The sequence below is a fragment of the Bos indicus x Bos taurus genome, chromosome 18 (genome assembly GCF_003369695.1).
Source record: "Bos indicus x Bos taurus breed Angus x Brahman F1 hybrid chromosome 18, Bos_hybrid_MaternalHap_v2.0, whole genome shotgun sequence".
NCBI lineage: Eukaryota > Metazoa > Chordata > Mammalia > Artiodactyla > Bovidae > Bos > Bos indicus x Bos taurus.
In genome coordinates, this window is record NC_040093.1 from 19,273,256 (window position 1) to 19,291,332 (window position 18,077).

An 18,077-nucleotide genomic window follows, 5' to 3' on the forward strand; every position below is an offset into this window, starting at 1 on the left:
AGTGAGAATAGATGCCCCTGATGTATGACCCCAGTGCAGTTGTTCGAGTTATCCCTTAGCCATTTGAGCTTTTCCCAAAGCACCAGGCTCACAAGCGAAGAAGCCCCTTGGATTCTTTTCCCTTGGGTGTCCTAGCCAGAGCTGACATCCTGTGGAGCAGAGACAACTATCTCTGCTGCGTCCTTTTCGAATTCTTGAAACGCAGGACAGTGAGCAAATAAAGTTGCTGTTCTTTTTTTTAATGGGAAAAATCAGGGTGTTTTATTGATAATGGTAACATACATGACTTCATGGTTAGGTAGGCAGGGCTATAAGGCCTGAGCCTAGGCTTTGTGCTTCTCATTGGGCTTCTTGGGGACAAACTTCTGCCGTTTCTTCCACATGCCTTTATTCATCTCCTTAAACTCGTCCAACATATCTGTGGACAGGATCAGTTTGTACTCTTCCAAGGACAGGCCACTGAAGCTTGTGTGTCTGAGGTGAGGGTACTTGTGTTTGCAGTAGTTTGAATGGAGCCAGGCTAAGCTCTTGTACACCTGACTGCAGGCCTCAGGCTCTGCAGTCTGGGTGTTCTCTCCCTCCTGAAAGGCTTGTGCTATGCACTGCCACAAGTAAGTGCCCAACTTCCTGTCTGTTTGGTCTCGTCCCAGCCATTCCTCACAGAGCTTAAGAAAGCGCCCTTAGTGGCTGGCTGCCGATTTAGGCCCGCCTGACTCTGCCCCTGAGGGAAGAGTTGGCCCTCCATTGTGGTTTTAAGCCATTAGTTGTGAGGAATTTCATTATGCAGCAGTGGCTACCTGATATAAGCTGATTAAACTGTTTCCTACTCCTCCTTGGGCCTCACAGAGGAACGGGCAGAATGTTATCACCAACATAAACACACTCAGTGCCCAGATCAGGACCAGCATATTGTATACATTCATTTATTTGCTCACTCACTCATTCATTCATTCACTCATTTATTCTTTCACTAGATATTTATGGAGATCCTGCCATATGCCAAGGTACTGTGGATACACTGGTGACAAGATAGACAAAATCATGGAACTCATATAATATGAACTGTGATGTCAGTGTAAGAGCAATCATCCTGGGTAATATACCAGAATGACTGGCTAAAGACAGTAAAGAAAGCAAGACTATTATTGAACAGAAGCATAATGTCACACCAGTTGGGTTTATGTCTCAGCCATTTGGGGGAAAATATCAATTTGGAGCCTCATCTTGCATGATAAATGAAAATAAATTCCAGATGGACTAGAGTAAAATGTGGGAAGAAAATTACACAATAAAAATCTTGAAGATGAAATAAATATTTAATAACCTCTGGGTTGGGAAAGACTTTCTGAACTTTAAGAGAGCAAATCACAGGGACTTCCCTGGCGGTCCTGTGGTTAAGACTCCATGCTCCTACTGCAGGAGGCGTGAGTTTGATCCCTGGAGATCCCGCATGCCTACCACTGGGTGTGGCTGAGAAAAAATCCTGTTTAAAAAAGAGAGAGAGAATAAATCATAAAGGAAAAGATTGACAGATTTGACTGTATACAAAGTTGAGTATCCCATATGTTTGAAAAGGGCATGACTAGGGACTTCCCTGGCATTCCAAAGGTAAAGCCTCCTTGCTCCCTAATGCAGTGGGTGCTGGTTCAATCCCTGGTTGGGGAACTAAGACCCCACATACCGACTAAAAACAAACAAAAATTATTATTTTAAAAAAGGCATGACTAAAATTGAAGTGAACTAGTAGAGAAAAATATTTGCAACAGGTATAACAGAAAAGTGATAAACCTATTAATAAATTAACGTGGAATTAACAGGAAAAGCCAGTACCCAAAAGAAAGATGGGCAATTAATATGAAAGGACAATTCAAAGAAGAAACATAAAGAGCCAAAAAAGATAAAAGCCAAGTTTATCCCTGGTAATATTCAAATAATTTGCCCTTTGAAATACTGAGAGGCAGCCCGTTGCCTGTCAAATCAGCAATGATGTTTGAAATGTGGTTCCCTTTGGTGAGGAGAGTTCAGGGAAATGGGAGACCCTGTTCACATTCACCACAATCGGGGTGTGAAGGGGAGTGATTTTTATAGAGAAGGATTGGGCCCCAAGTCTAAAACTTGAAAATGCTCATATCTAAAAAAAAAAAATGAAAATGCTCATATCTGTTAATTCATCATTTACACTACTGGAAAGAATCTGGCAAGTGGAAAAGGATTTCACCCCAAGGATTTTTATGGCATCATTAAAAATTTTTCTTTAATTTATTTATATATTTATTTTTGGCTGTGCTTGATCGTTGACTTCTTGCGGTGGCTTCTCTTGTTGCGGAACATGGGTTCTAGGGTGCATGGGCTTGAGTCATTGTGGTGCAGGGGGCTCAGTTCCCCTGTGGCATGTGGGATCTTAGTTCCCAGACCAGAAATTGAACCTGCATTCGCTGTGTTGCAAGGTGGATTCTTAACCACTGGACCACCAGGGAAGTCTCTATGGCACCATTTTTTAATAAAGCAAAACAAACAAAACCAAATTGGGAATAATTTAACTATGACCTACTAGCATTTGACAAAGGTTCATGGGATATTAATTGGTATTTGAGAATAAAAGCCTCCTTAATAAAATGAATGTGGGAAATGCTGACTTGAATGAAGCTAAGTGAGATGCAGGAGCTTTAATTAACATGCTAGTGTCCATGATAACTGTAATAAGAAGGGCCCTCCTAGGTATTTTTTGCTAAACAAATTTATGTATCCCTCTATTTTCAGTTTTTCAGCAACTGTTGTCAACTATCAAGTCATTTCTTCCACCTCATTCTATTGGCCACCTCATGGCCCAAGACTTACTCAGATCAAGGGGTGGGGAAATAGATTCCTCCCTTTGATGGAAGTGGCTGTGAAATCAGATGGCAAAGGGCAAGGAGACAGGAAGGGGTGAAAAACTGGAGCCATTTTTGCAGTCTACCAGAGCCCTTTCTTCACGTGTATGAGGAAAGGTAAATTACTAGCAGTTAAAAAATTTATTTACTTATTTATTTGAGTGTACAAGGTCTTAGTTTCGGCATGTGGAATATGGTTCCCTGACCAGGAATCAAACCTGGGCCGCTTGCATTGGGAGCCCAGAGTCTTAGCCACTGGACCACCAGGGAAGTCCCAAATTAATAGCAGTTGTTACTCGAAGAAGTAAGTCTTCTTCCCCAAGTCTCAGTGGCTTGATACAACCTTCCCCCCCCCCCCCCCCACACAGGATAGCATGATGCAGTCAGTGGGGTAGAGCTACCCCATCTGGCAGCTCTGGGCTCCTTTAGCTCCCTTGCTCCCACCCCTCATCCTCTCCATCAGTGAATGTTGAAAGAGAGGAGGGGCATACGTGGGAGGTCTTGGGGATCACACCTGGAGGTCGGACACACATCTGCACACTAGCTCTTTGGTTCACATAACCAATTGCAAGGGAGGATGTAGTCCAGTCCCAAAGGGGCAACGGAGAGTGGTGTTAGTGAGCAATTAGTCTCTACAACATGTTTGGGAACATGCTGTATCTGAAAGTAGAGAAGGGTTATTGTGTTGATTTATTTGTTTTCTTGTATATCACTTGTCTTCCTTCTCTAGGTTGTAAGCTCCAGGAAGGCAGTTTTGTTCACCATTTCACCAACTAGGGGCCCAGTAAGCACTCTACAAATACATGTGGAATAAATGAATGAATGGATGAGTGAATGAAAAATTCAACACTTTCACAGGATACAATATTATGAACCAATTAAAACTGATGTGTCTAAGATTCCGGAAACACGAAAAATTGTTTACATGTGAACATTTAGGTAGGGTCTAGGTTAGGTACCACAGATCCCCTGGAGGAGGAAATGGCAACCCATTCCAGTAGGTTTGCTTGAAGAATTCCATGGACAGAGGATCCTGGAGGGCTACAGTCCAGGGGGTTGCAAAGAGTCTGACATGACTGAGGGACTCACACTTTCACTTTCAGGTTAGGTACGATACGAATCCATAACAGAATACAATAAAACAGTAGCTTAAACAAAGGAGAACTTTATTTCTCTCTAACCAATAGAAGTATCAATAACCTCAGATATGCAGATGACACCACCCTTATGGCAGAAAGTGAAGAACTAAAGAGCCTCTTGATGAAAGTGAAAGAGGAGAGTGAAAAAGTTGGCTTAAAGCTCAATATTCAGAAAACTAAGATCATGGCATCCGGTCCCATCTCTTCATGGCAAATAGATGGGGAAACAGTGGCTGACTTTATTTTTTCTGGCTCCAAAATCACTGGAGATGGTGACTGCAGCCATGAAATCAAAAGATGCATACTCCTTGGAAGAAAAGTTATGACCAACCTAGAAAGCATATTAAAAAGCAGAGACATTACTTTGCCAACAAAGGTCCGTCTAGTCAAAGCTATGGTTTTTCCAGTAGTAAAGTATGGGTGTGAGAGTTGGACTATAAAGAAAGCTGAGCACTGAAGAATTGATGCTTTTGAACTGTGGTGTTGGAGAAGACTCTTGAGAGTCCCTTGGACTGCAAGGAGGTCCAACCAGTCCATTCTAAAGGAGATCAGTCCTGAGTGTTCATTGGAAGGACTGATGTTGAACCTGAAACTCCAATACTTTGGCCACCTGATGTGAAGAGCTGACTCACTTGAAAAGACCCTGATGCTGGGAAAGATTGAAGGAAGGAGGAGAAGGGGACAACAGAGGATGAGATGGTTGGATGGCATCACCAACTCGATGGACAAGAGTTTGGGTAAACTTTGGAAGTTGGTGATGGACAGGGAGGCCTGCCGTGCTGTGGTCCACGGGGTTGCAAAGAGTTGGACACGACTGAGCGACTGAATGGAACTGAACTGAACCAATAGACCAAGCATAAACAGTCCAAGGCTTCATGGTGTCAGTATGGAGGCTTCATGGCATCAGAGAGCCAAGCTGCTTTGACCAATGGCTCTCCTGTTCCTAGGGGAGTGCCCTGGCCTGAGTGGTCCTAGGTTGCTCCCACCACATCCATATTCTATGTTCTTCATGTGGGACGGGGAAAAGGAAAATGGAGACTCATCCTATGGTTCTTCTTGAGCATAGATGAATTGAGAAATAAAATCTTAGCTTTGGTGTCTACTTTATTCTGAAGGTCATCTCTTTGCTCTTTTCCCAGGGCAAAGAGCAGATGTGTACAGTGAGGTCAGGTCCCGAATGACCAGTCAAAGAGAATATAGCTCCTTGTTGGGAGGGATTGGGGGCAGGAGGAGAATGGGACGACAGAGGATGAGATGGCTGGATGGCATCACTGACTCGATGGACGTGAGTCTGAGTGAACTCCAGGAGTTGGTGATGGACAGGGAGGCCTGGCATGCTGTGATTCATGGGGTCGCAAAGAATCGGACACGACTGAGCGACTGATTTGATCTGATCTGATCAGGTAAATACAAGCTGTTTGCAAAGATGGGCAGCATGCAGATTTGCACATATGATATGGTCAGAAATATATAAAAATATATTCAGTAAAATGACAGGAAGGAAATACAACAAAATACCGTAATGAGATTGTCTCTCAGATGTAGGTGAAGTGTTTTTTTTTCATTTTTATTATTGTATCTTGCTGTATTTTTCAAAAGTTTCATAATGAGCAAGCATTAAGATCTTTTAAATTTTATTTATTGTGACATATCAAACACCTATCAAAAAAAAAGCCCACAAAACCCCCCAAACAAAAAGCAAAAGCACAGGATAATGAATCATTGAGTGAACACTCATGCATACACATCCACAGTGGGGAAAAAAAAAGATGTCATTGATGCATTCTAGAAAATGTTTTGTCCTATTTTATTCATAAAACTTCCTCCTTTCTGACAGGTTACCACCATTTAGACTTGATGGAATCCTTTCTTTGGTTTTCTTAGTAGTCTTGCTACCTACGTGTGCTTCTTAAACACTATAGTCTAATCTGGACTCTTTTAAAACTCTATGTAAATGGGAACCATATTGCATATACTCTTTCATATATGCTTTTTCCTTTCACTCAACATTCTGTTTGTGAGATAAATCCATGTTGTGACAAGTACTAGTACCTACTGTGTTTATTCTACGCAGTCAAGATATTTATTCTCGTTATCACATAATGTCCCATGGTGTGAATCTACTACAAAGTACGTATCCATCTTCCTCTGATGAACATTTGTGTTGATTCCCTTGAAGGGCTTTGCAAGTAGGACAGCTATGAAGAGCTTTGCACAGGCTTCCTGGTGTCCATCCACCAGTCTCTTTAGGATATAGATAGAGAGGCAGAAGTTCTGAGTCACTGGGAATAACAATGCCAAATTGTTCCCAAAGTGGTTAAACCACTGCCACTCACTCCTTCTGCAGTGCATGGGAGTTTTGGTTGCTCCCTATCTTTTAGCACCCACACGTGGTATTGTCAGATTTTGCCATTTTTGTCATTTCCAGATATAGAGGGGAAGGTGTCCTTTTTTGGCCTCACCGCATGGTATGTGGGATCTTAGCTCCCCCGCCAGGGATCAAACCTTTGTCCCCTGCTTTGAAAGCGTGGAGTCTTAACCTCTGGACCAGTCAGAAAGTTCTGAGGGGTAGGTGTTTTAATTCACATTTCCCACTGAACTTCAGAACCTATTGATACCTTTACTGCCATATGGATTTCCTCCTATGTAAAGGGTCTGCTTAAGAGTTCTGCTCACTTTTCTTTTGGGGTTGGCTGTTTGTTTTTGAAGGAGTTACTTCTATATCCCCTACTCAAATCCTTAGTCTACATCATATGTTGGAAATATCTTCTCCCACTCTGACCATTTGGTAATGGTATCTTTTTAATGGAAAATCTCAAAACATACACCAAAGTGGAGAGAACAGTGTAATGAATTCCCATAGGCTTATTAGCAGCTTCAACAATTGTCAGTGTATTTGTTGTTTAGTCGCTGAGTGATGTCTCACTTTTCTGTGACCCCATGAACTGTAGCCTGCCAGGCTCCTCTGTCCATGGGATTACCCAGACAAGAATGCTGGAGTGAGCTGCCATTTCCTTCTCCCAGGGATCTTTCCGATCCAGGGATCGAACTTACGCCTCTGTATTGGCAGGCAGATTCTTTTCAACTGAGCCACCAGAGAAGCCTGTCAGTATATAGCCAATCTCATTTCCTCTCTACCTGCACTTCTTCCCCCTTGGGTTATTTTATGCAAATTCTAAAAGTCTTATTATTTTATCAAAGAAAATTTAGTAAGTATCTCTAAGCAATAAAGACCTTTTAAAATATAAATATATAACCATATCACTCTAAGACATCTTTTGATGAATACAAATTATTAACATTGATTAGCCAAATGTAACAATCTTGTCTTTTGTAGTTAGTGCTTTTTGAGTCTTGATTAAGAAATCTTAGCACAATTATGTAAAGTTTAAAAATAAAATAAAATTTAAAAAAAATTAAAAAAAAAAAGAAATCTTAGCAGATGTTAGCTATTATATATGGAATGGATAAACAACAAGGTCCTACTGTATAGCATGGGGAACTGTATTCAATATCTTGTGTTAAACCACAATGGAAAAGAAGATTTTAAAAGTATGTATATAATATATCTGTGTATAACTGAATCACTTAACTGTGCAGCAGAAATTAACACATTTTAAAACAACTATACTTCAATTTTTAAAAATTAAAAAAGGAGAAATCTTTTCTCTTCCTTGCAGTTATGCTACATTATCTTTTAAAACTTTTTCATTTTATTTTTCAATTTGGGTCTGTGATCTACCTAAAGTTGATTATTGTGCTTAGTATGAGGTAGGAGTCTAATGTAATTTTCATCCAATTAGATAGCAAACTCAGTATATTTATTGAAAAGATCGTCTTTTTCTCTTTTTTTTGCAGTAAAAACCTCTATCACAAGTCAGGGGGCCATATGTACATAGGTATACTTCTAGAATCTCTACTCTAGTTCACCAATCATTGAATTAATTTCCATTGCTTTACAAGTCTTTTTAAAAATATTTATTTTTATTTATTCATTTGATTGCACTGAGTCTCAGTTGCAGCAGTGGAATCTTTAGTTGTAGCATTTGGGATCTTGTTCCCTGGCCAAGGATCAAACCCTAGCCCCTGCATTGGGAGCATGGAGTCTTAGCCACTGGACCACCAGAGAAGTCTGGCTTTATAAAAAGTTTTGATATCAGCTAGGGTGGAAACTATCTCCTTGTTTTTTCACCAAGAGTATCTTTGTTATAATTGGCTCTTTGATTTTAGTATAAAATTTAGAATCCACCTGCAAGTTGCACAGAAAAAAGCTTTTAAAATCTAGATTATGAATGGATAGAACATATAGGTAAATTCAAGGGAAACTGCTATCCAAATCCAATAACATGGTATATCAAACCATTATCTAGATTTTTTAAAAAGTCTTTTACAAAGTTCCCTTATATAGGCTTTTCATACCGTTTGTTAGATTTATTACCAGTCACTTGATCCTTTACGCTAATATAGATGGCTACTTTTCTCCACCTTTGTTTGGTTTATGACTGGTATGTGGCAATAAAATTGATTTTTATACATTGATTTTATATCCAGTTACCTAGCTAAGTTCTGTTATGAATTTTAATAAATTAGTCTGTAGAGTCTTCTGAACATTCTTTAGCCAGAATCACATAATCTATTAATAATGATGCCAATAATTTTTTATTTATTTTCCTGCTTTACTTCAGAGTTAAGGTTTCCAGGACAAAGTTGAAAAGAAGCAATAACAACAGGCATCTTTCTTTGTCTTATTCCACACTTAGAAGGAAAACTTTTAATATTTAACCATTAAATATTTAAATGCATGTGTGCTAAGTCACTTCAGTCATGTCTGACTCTTTGTGACCCTACGGACTATAGCCCGCCATGCTCCTCTGTCCATGGGATTCTCCAGGCAAGAATACTGGAGTGGGTTACCATGCCCTCAGCCAGAGGATCTTCCCAACCCAGGGATCAAACCCACATCTCAAACCTGCGTCTCTTAAGTCTCTTGCATTGGCAGGCAGGTTCTTTACCACTGGTGCCACCTGGGAAGCCCCAATATTTTAATACTTAACCATAAATGATGCTTGCTGTAGGTTTTTGGTAGTGCTCTTCATCAGAAGATTTTTTGAAATATTTATTTGGCTGCACCCGGTCTTGGTTGTGACACCTGGGCTCATCTGCCTTGGTTTTGTCATGTAGGATCTTTAGCTGCAGCATACGAACTCTTAGTTGTGGCACGTAGGATCTAGTTTCCTGACCAGGAATTGAATCCAGGCCCTGGGCATTGGGAGTGCAGAGTCTTAGCCACTGGACCACCAGGGAAGTCCCTCCTGGTTCATTCTTACCTTGATGACCTCAGGTCTCAGCTTAAAAGGAAGAGCTGAGGTTCAGACTGTCCAGTCTGGGTGGATCTGGGCCTTTACTTTTGCTCAAACCATCTTTTGCATGGAAGAAGGCATTTGTCCCAAAGGCATTTGAGTTTTGAACTCCGCTCTTGTTTTATTCAGAGTTTTCAATACTATTTCCTTACCCTCTTATTGGTGTGTGTGCTCAATTATGTCCAACTCTTTGAGACCCCATGGACTGTAACCCGCCAGGCTCCTCTGTCCATGGGATTTCCCAGGCAAGAATACTGGAGTGAGTTGCCATCTCCTTCTCCAGGGGGTCTTCCCAACATAAGCGTCAAACCCGCATCTCTCATGTCTCCTGTATTGGCAGATGGATTCTTTACCACTGAACCTCCTGGGAAGCCCTCCCTCTAACTAGTGTTTTGCTGCTTTTAATAATTTTCCCCCCATAGATTTCATCCTGCATTTTTATCTGTTCTCCAATGGAGATGGTTTTTGGTTTATTTAGAACACCATTCCTGGCAGAAAAAGTCCTATTATTTTTTCTTCTGCAAAATTGAATTTGTTATGCTTTCTGAAATTAAAATATCTTTTCCCCCAATTATATATACTAAAAAATCCCCTGTAAAAAAAAAAAGACAACCAAGTTTTTAAAAATAAGAAAATCTAAATGATCTAAATCCCATTGCCCAGAGATACCACTGTTGACATTTACTTGACTACACATTCATACTTCTTTCTATTCAGATATGCACAGTTTTACATATATCATTTTATATAAACGGCATCATGTTATACACACTGTTGTTTTCACGTAGTTCCTTTACATTCAACCCTATTTTGTGTTTACCCTTCCCCATCTCCTATCCTGACCGAGGTCACCAGTGTTGCCAACGTTAACAGCCTGAGTGTATCCTAAGGTAGTTTTCCCCACTGTCACTCAAATATGCAAACATATATATACATATATATTTATAAGGGATTCATTTTAATCACTGCACTCGTACCACCAATAGAATCACTTCTCTGCATCTAGCTTTTCTCAGTTAAAATCCCTTCAAATCAGCTTGTAGAGTTCTAATTCATTCGTAATGACTGCATTGATGATATGGGTGAACCACAATTGGTAAATCCATCAAGCATTACCTTAATTATATTTAAAAGACCTTCATTTTATGAATGAAAACTCAGCCACTGTGGTCTAAGATGCATGCCGACTGCCAGCGTCAGGGCCACACTCCAGCCAAGAGGAAGGGCAGAGACAGGGAGAGTCTCACTTTTACCTTTAGAAACACAACCTGACGTTGCCTGCTTTGTTTCTTGCCTCATTCTATCCTCCAGAAGACAGTTATGAGGCCTCACCTGGCTCCAAAGAGACTGAGAAACATAGTCTTGGCCAGGGGACCAGATGTCTGATTCCAAATGCTATTCCAGTAGAAGGGGAAAAGAACAATATCTGCTGATGAGGCATTCAACCTTGCTTCCCTGGTGGCTCAGTAGTAAAGAATCCGCCTGCCGATGCAGGAGACTCAAATTCGATCCCTGGTCGGGAAGATCCCCTGGAGGAGGGAATGGTAACTCATTCCAGTATTCTTGCCTGGGAAATCCCATGGACAGCAGAGCCTGGTGGGGCTACAGTCCAAGGGGTCTCAAAGAGTCAGACACAACTGAGCAACCAAGCATGAATGCACATAGAACTAATATAGGGTAAAATTCATCCTTTTTAGTGTACTGTTCTATGGGTTTGACAAATACACTGTTACTTTTCAGTTGCTAAGTTGTGTCCAACTCACAGAGAGTCAGACACCACTGAAGCAATTTAGCACGCATCCCAAACAGGATTCCATTGTATGGATATACCACAGGTTGTCCATTCATCTGCTGAAGAACACTTGGGTTGTTTCTAGTTTGGACATTATGACTAAAGCCACTATTCATATGGCAAACTGCTTTTTATGTGAATTTAAGTTTTCATTTCTCTTCGGTAAATACCTAGGAATGGTATTGTTGGATCATACAGTAAGAATATGTTTAACTTTATAAGAAACAACTGAACTGTTATCTAAAGTATCTGTACTATTTTGCACTCCTGTCAACAATGCATGAGAGTTCCAACTGTTCACATCCTTGGCAGCTCTAGATATTGTCCATTTATTGCTGTTGTTTGCCATTCTAATAGATGTGGAGTAGTATCTCACTGTGGTTTTTCTTTTTGTTTTAACCAAAGAATCAAACTATTATCCTACCTAGGAAGGATAAGGCAGGCTGGATGGATTGGTTCCCCTGGTATTTTGGACAATTCTCATGCCTTCTATCCCAGACGTCCAGAGCCCTCTGAACATCATCTCAGTTTTTTTTTTTTTTTTGGCTGTCTTCTACTTTTTAGGAATTTCTTACCTTATGAATTCAACCTCCTCAGAAATTCATTTTCCCACTTTTCCTTGCAGCTGTGGTACGGGTGTGTGTCCATTCAGATTCATCCAAAATTCCATCATTTCCTTCCCTCTGATATCTGGGTGCTCGGCTTTCCTCTTTGATCACGTGTGCACTAATCTCCAAATCTTCACAAACTTCACCCTGTGAACTCAGCTAGTTCAAGCAGGGCATTTGAAACTACAGAGTTGGTTGTAGTTGCAAGGTTCCCTGCCCTCTAGGGCTTCCTAGGTGGCTCTTGTGGTAAAGAACTCTCCTGCCAATGCCAGAGACATAAGAGACGCTGGTTTGATTCCTGGGTAGGGAAGATTCCCTGGAGGAGGGCATGGCAACCCACTCCAGTATTCTCACCTGGAGAATCCCATGGACCGGGGAGCCTGGCAGGCTACAGTCTGTGGGGTCACAGAATCGGACACAAGTGAAGGGACTTAATGCACACACACGCACAAGGTCCCCCAAAGTACCAGGGCTGTTTCCATTGTCTGCTTTGTAACAGACCATCCCAACATGTAGTGGCTTAAAACAACATTGTTTCTCATGATTCTATACTGTGAGCTGATGGGATGATTCTTCTGCTTCATGTGGTATTGCCTGGGGGTCACTCAAGGGGCTCTGCATTTAGCTGGTGGCTGGAAGGGCACAGAAGATCCAAGATGACTGGATCTTTTGGAGCCCTGGGCACTTCCTGTCTGCCGGGTGCCTTGGGTCTTATCCTTGTGGCCTTTCTCTCCTCATGATATCTCATCCTCTAGGGCCTCTTTGTATGACTTCACTCTCCAGGAAGGGAGCTTGGACTTCCTTACAGCATGGCAGCTGGATTCCAGGAGAGTAAGAGCAAAAGCGGTAAGGTTTCCTACAGCCCAGGCTCAGAACTGGCACAGCAGCACTTTCACTGTGATCTAAATCCAAGCAAGTCATGAATTTGGCTCAGATTCAAGGGGAAGGGAAATGGGCTCTGTAACTTAAATATATATATATGTTTGTCTTAGTTGTGGCCCAAAGGATCTTTCAGCTGTGTCATGTGGGATGTAGTTCCCTGGCCAGTGATCAAACCTGGGCCCCCTGTGTTGGGAGCATGGAGACTTAGTCACTAGACCACCATGGTAGGGTTTTTTTTTAATTTATTTATTTTTAATTGAATAATAATTGCCTTACAATATTATGTTGATTTCTGCCATACATCAACATGAATCAGCCATAGGTGTATATATATCCCCTCTCTCTTGAAACTTCCTGCTGCCTCCCTCCCCATCCCACCCTTCTAGATTGTCACAGAACCCTGGTTTGAGTTCGCCACCAGGGAAGTTTTTAAAAATGTATTTGTTGAGATGGCTAGAGCGGAGACCTTTGCTCAGTTTGCAGCTCTGCACCTCGGCCCTCCCAGGATTGCTCACTGGACACGCTGTGTCCTCTGGGATTTCCCTGTGACCAGGACACCTCAGTTTCCTTCCCGAGGCTTGCAGCTGAGGAGCTCTTAGTTGCTCCAGGCCACCCATGATCTTGGTTCTCCGACCGTGCAAGGAACCCAACATTCTGTGATTTAGAAGGTGGAGTCTTAACCGCTGGACCACCAAGACAGTCCCTGCGTCAATATTGTTGAATTTCAAGACAAGAATCATTAGTTATGTATGGATGTGAGGATTGGACTGTAAAGAAAGCTGACTGCCAAAGAATTGATGATTTTGAACTGTGGTGTTGAAGAAGACTCTTGAGAGTTCCTTGGACTGCAAGGATATCCAACCAGGCCATCCTAAAGGAAATTGGTCCTAAATATTCATTGGAAGGACTGATGCTGAAGCTGAAACTCCAATACTTTGGCCATCTAATGCGAAGAACTGACTTATTTGAAAAGACCCTGATTCTGGGAAAGATTGAAGGTGGGAGGAGAAGGGTTCAATAAAGGATGAGATGGTTGAATGGCATCACCAGTCGATGGCCATGAGTTTGAGCAGGCTTGGGGAATTGATTATGGACAAGGAAGCCTGGTGTTCTGCAGTCCTTGGGGTACCAGAGAGTCAGACATGACTGAGAAACTAAAGTGAACTGAAACGAGCTGTGAGCAACCCAGTATCAGGTCTTATGATGAGAGTTATTAAGTTACATATGCACATGTCTGAGATGTAGGAGACTGTGTACTGGGTGACCTATGCTGCTTAACATCTATAAATCTTCCTTATAATCATAAAGATGTGGCTGCAAGATCATTCATTCACACTGGGGTTCCCCAGAGTTCATGTTTCACAGCTCAGGGCTTCACACAATCTTCTTTGTCTACAAAACATGTCACTGTGGGGTCTAGACCAGTGTGTGCATTTAGATACTTAAGTCCAAACCCTTATGTAAGCCCTAGCCTTTGCCACTTGGCAGGATGGACCGTTTTGTGATCCTATTTTTTTAAAATAAAGTTTTATTGAAATTAAAAAAAAAATGTATTTGTTTTTGGCCATGCCACATGGCATGTGAGATCTTAGTTCCCTGACCAGGGATCAAACCTGTGCCCCTCACTATCCCTGCAATGGAAGTGTGTGGAGTCCCAACCACTGGACCACCAGAGAAGTTTGCCCTCTGTAATTCTTGATGAGAGGGATAGTATGTGCATATTGAGATGAAGAAAATCTTGGTGACTGTTTTTGGAGACTACCTACCATGGGTGGCTTAAATGAGGTAGAAGTTTCTCCCTCTCATGAGTCCAGAGCTCCTCCAATGTGATGGGTACCGAGGTTCCTTCTATCCTGTTGCTCTTTTGTCCTTATTATGTTGCCCTTGTCCACTTGTTTTAATGTGATCACTCCATCATTGAAATTCCAGCAAATGAGAAAGTTGAAGAAGGATGGAGTCTACCCTTCCATGAAAGCCATGGCCTATACATTGCTCATTCACTTCCAACATGGCCCATCAGCCAGAGTGAAGTCATATGGCCTTTTAAATGCAAATGAAGCCAGGAGATACAGTCTTTAGTCTAGTGGCCAGAGGCCCAGAGGAAAATTCTGCATGGGGGACAGCAGGTATAAAGGCCCTGAGGTGAGAATGAGCTTGACTTACTGGAGAAACAGCAAGAAGGCCAGTGTAGCTCCAGTAGGGGAAGTAAGGGGAAGAGAGGAAAGAGGGGAGGACAGAGAGATGGACAGGTCTTTATATAAACTTATGTTTTCTTTTTTTAATTAAAAAAATTTAATTATTTATTTTGGCTGCACTGGGTGCTCGCCGAGGCACGTGGGCCCTTAGTTGGGACGTGCAGGGTTCTTTAGTTGACGCTTGTAGGCTTAGTTGTGGGTTCCCGGACCAGGGATTGAACGCGGGTGCCCCATCCCTACCAGCCTGGTTGCACTGAGAGTGCTGAGTGCTATCTGCTGGACCACCAGGCAAGTCCCTGAATATGTGTTTGCAGTTCTCTGCAGTAAACGCCTTCCTTTGTGGAATTGCTGGATGGTGTGCTGCGATTCATGGGGTCGCAAAGAGTCGGACACGACTGAGCGACTGATCTGATCTGATCTGATCTGATGTGTAGGTGACTATTTAAAATTTTTAAATATATGTATTTATTTTGGGGGCAGTGTCAGGTCTTAGTTACAACACTCAGGATATTCCATTGTGGTGTTGCAGCAGCTTAGGCATGCAAGGCATGTGGAATTCTAGGTCCCCAATCAGGGATTGAACACATGCCCCTTGCACTGCAGGGCAGATTCGTAACCACCGGACCTCCATAGAAGTCCCTGTGACTATTTAAATTTATAAGAAACTACCAAGCTCTTTTCCAAGGTGGTGGTTCTATTCCACATTTCCAACTGCTCCTCATGTCTGCTGACACTTGACAGGGTCTGTCTTTTTAATTTTCGTCACTCTAGTGGGCGTGTAGTGGTGTTTCACTGTGGTTTTAGCTTGTATTTCCCTCATGACTAATGATGTTGAACGCTTTTTCACGTGTTATTCGGCTAGTCACATCTCTTCTTTGGTGACGTGTCTGTTCAAATCCTTCAGCCATTTAAAAAAATAAGTGATTTGCCTCACTTTTCAGAAAGCTTCCCTTGGCTGCTGGGGGGAGGGTGGACGCTGGTGGGGGTGGGGAGAGTGGAAGCAGGGAGTCGGGGAAGGGACTGTAGCTTCCACAGAGGCGAGCTTGTCACAGACTCAACCCATGGCTTGTTTTCTGGGAAAGTCAACAACCCCAACACTTGGGCTGCTGCCAAGAGAGTCTGAGACACTTTACAGATCTCGTGGGGTTCGGGGCAGCCCTGCTTCCTGGAGTTGGGCACTGTGGGGAGGGGTCTGCCCTCCATCTCTGTCTCTTCCTTTCCCCAGTGGGATGGAGACCCTGGGCTGGAGACCAACTGGCATATTAGGGTCTGTTCCAGTACAGCTATGCTTGTGCTTAGTCACTCAGTTGTGTCCAACTCTTTGCGACCCCATGGGCTGTATGGACTGCAGCCCACCAGGCTCTTCCGTTCATGGAATTCTCCAGGCAAGAACACTGGAGTGGGCTGCCATTTCCATTTCTGGGGAGTACAGCTGTACCTGTGGTTAAAATATTGGAATGCTTCACATTGCCACCACCTCAGCCCATTCCCTTGGAACACCTCGGACTTCCCCACATCTCAGCAGCCAAAGGGGGACCCCAAGACTCCGACCCAGCCCTGCAGCCACATCTGATTGGATGGTGCCTGGGTTGTGGGGCTGTTAGACTGGGGACAGCCTGGGCCTGGCTGGAATTGGAAGAATCAGATCAGGAGGCTGAGACTAAGAGGTAGAAGGAGGATTTTTTTCTGAAGGGGAGCCCAGAACTGGAGACATGAATTGTTTAGTCACTATGGTGTGTCCGACTCTTTTGTGACTCCATGGACTATAGCCCGCCAGTCTCCTCTGTCCTTGGGGTTCTCTAGGCAAGAATATTGGAGTGGGTTGCCATTTGCTTCTCCAGGAGATCTTCCTGTCCCAAGGATTGAACCCATGTCTGCAGATTCTTTACCACTGAGTCACCTGGGAAGCCTTGAATTGCTAGTAACAATAACAACAATGATATTGATAATGATTAACATTCACTGAGCATTTACTGTGTGCTAGGCAGGCCTGATTCTCACGGACCTCACAAAATCCTCACAAGAAACTGGACCACTGCTGCCGCATCCTGGCCCCCTGCTCCCACCCCTGCCCCCAATAGTCAGGTCCCCACGCCCAGCCAGAGGAAGACTGTTGACTCCTGAGTCAGATCAGGGCCCTCCTGGCTCAGAACTTCCTCTGGTCCCTGATTGCCCCTGGCTCACTGCACTTCAGCCACGTTGAGACGCCTGAGCAGGCAGGCTCTGCTCACTCCAGACCTGGTGGTGGTAGTGGCGTGTTGATTCTTCTGTGACAGGACTCGGCCAGGCCTGGGCAGTGGCAGTGTTTAATAGCCAGTGCCGCCTGGGGCTCGGCTGTGACCCTCTTCCGGACTCCAAATACTCACCCCCGACTCCAACAGGTCACTCAGACTCTGTCCCATGACTGGCATTCAGTTTCCCCTTTTTCTGTCCTGAGCCCAGGCCCGGGGAGCTGTGGGTGTGCTGCCTGGACGGGGCTTCCTGCCGCTGGCCCATCCCCCTATAGCCCCTAACCTCAGGTTCCTCCTTCCCTAGCTGTGGCTCCTCTCCTGTTGGGGCTAAAAGTCCTTGTCATCTCCTGGGTGGCCTCCCTCAGTACGGGCTTCCAGCCACTTCCTCATTTGGCGGGGGCAGCCCAGCCTGGCTGAGTGTCACCTCTTGCCCCCACCTGCCTCACCCCAAAGCCCTAGGCCTGTGTCTGTGCTGTGTGGATCTGTGTGACTGCCTAGTCTTCTCCCTCTTTCTCTGCCTGGTCACCACTTTCTCCTTCCCTCGCCTCCATCTTGGCTCTTTTCTCTTTTTCTTTAAGGGCCAGATATCTGTCTTTGGGTCCTGGGTTCTATGTCCACCTTTATTTGCTGTGTCTCTTTGGGTGAGTGTCTTTATCCTTCTCTAAAATGGAATAAAAGCATCTACCTCCTCAGAAGGGTGTGCTGTGTTTCATTGTTTAGTCATGTCCGACTCTTCCGGACCCCATGGACTGTAGCCCACCAGTCACCTCTGTCCATGGGGATTCTCCAGGCAAGAATACTGGAGTGGGTAGCCTATCCCTCCTCCAGGGGATCTTCCCAACCCAGGGATAGAACCCAGGTCTCCCACACTCCAGGTGGATTCTTTACCATCTGAGCCACCAGGGAAACCCAAGAATACTAGAGTGGGTTGCCTATCCCTTCTCCAGGTGATCTTCTAACCCAGGAATCAAACCAGGGTCTCCTGAATTACAGGTGGATT

At 43.5% G+C, this 18,077-nt stretch overlaps 1 pseudogene; it reads right to left on the reverse strand.

The window, feature by feature from the left end:
• Positions 1-323: 323 nt before the first annotated feature.
• LOC113875321 lies at positions 324-17,467 on the reverse strand (annotated as a pseudogene).
• Positions 17,468-18,077: the final 610 nt, after the last annotated feature.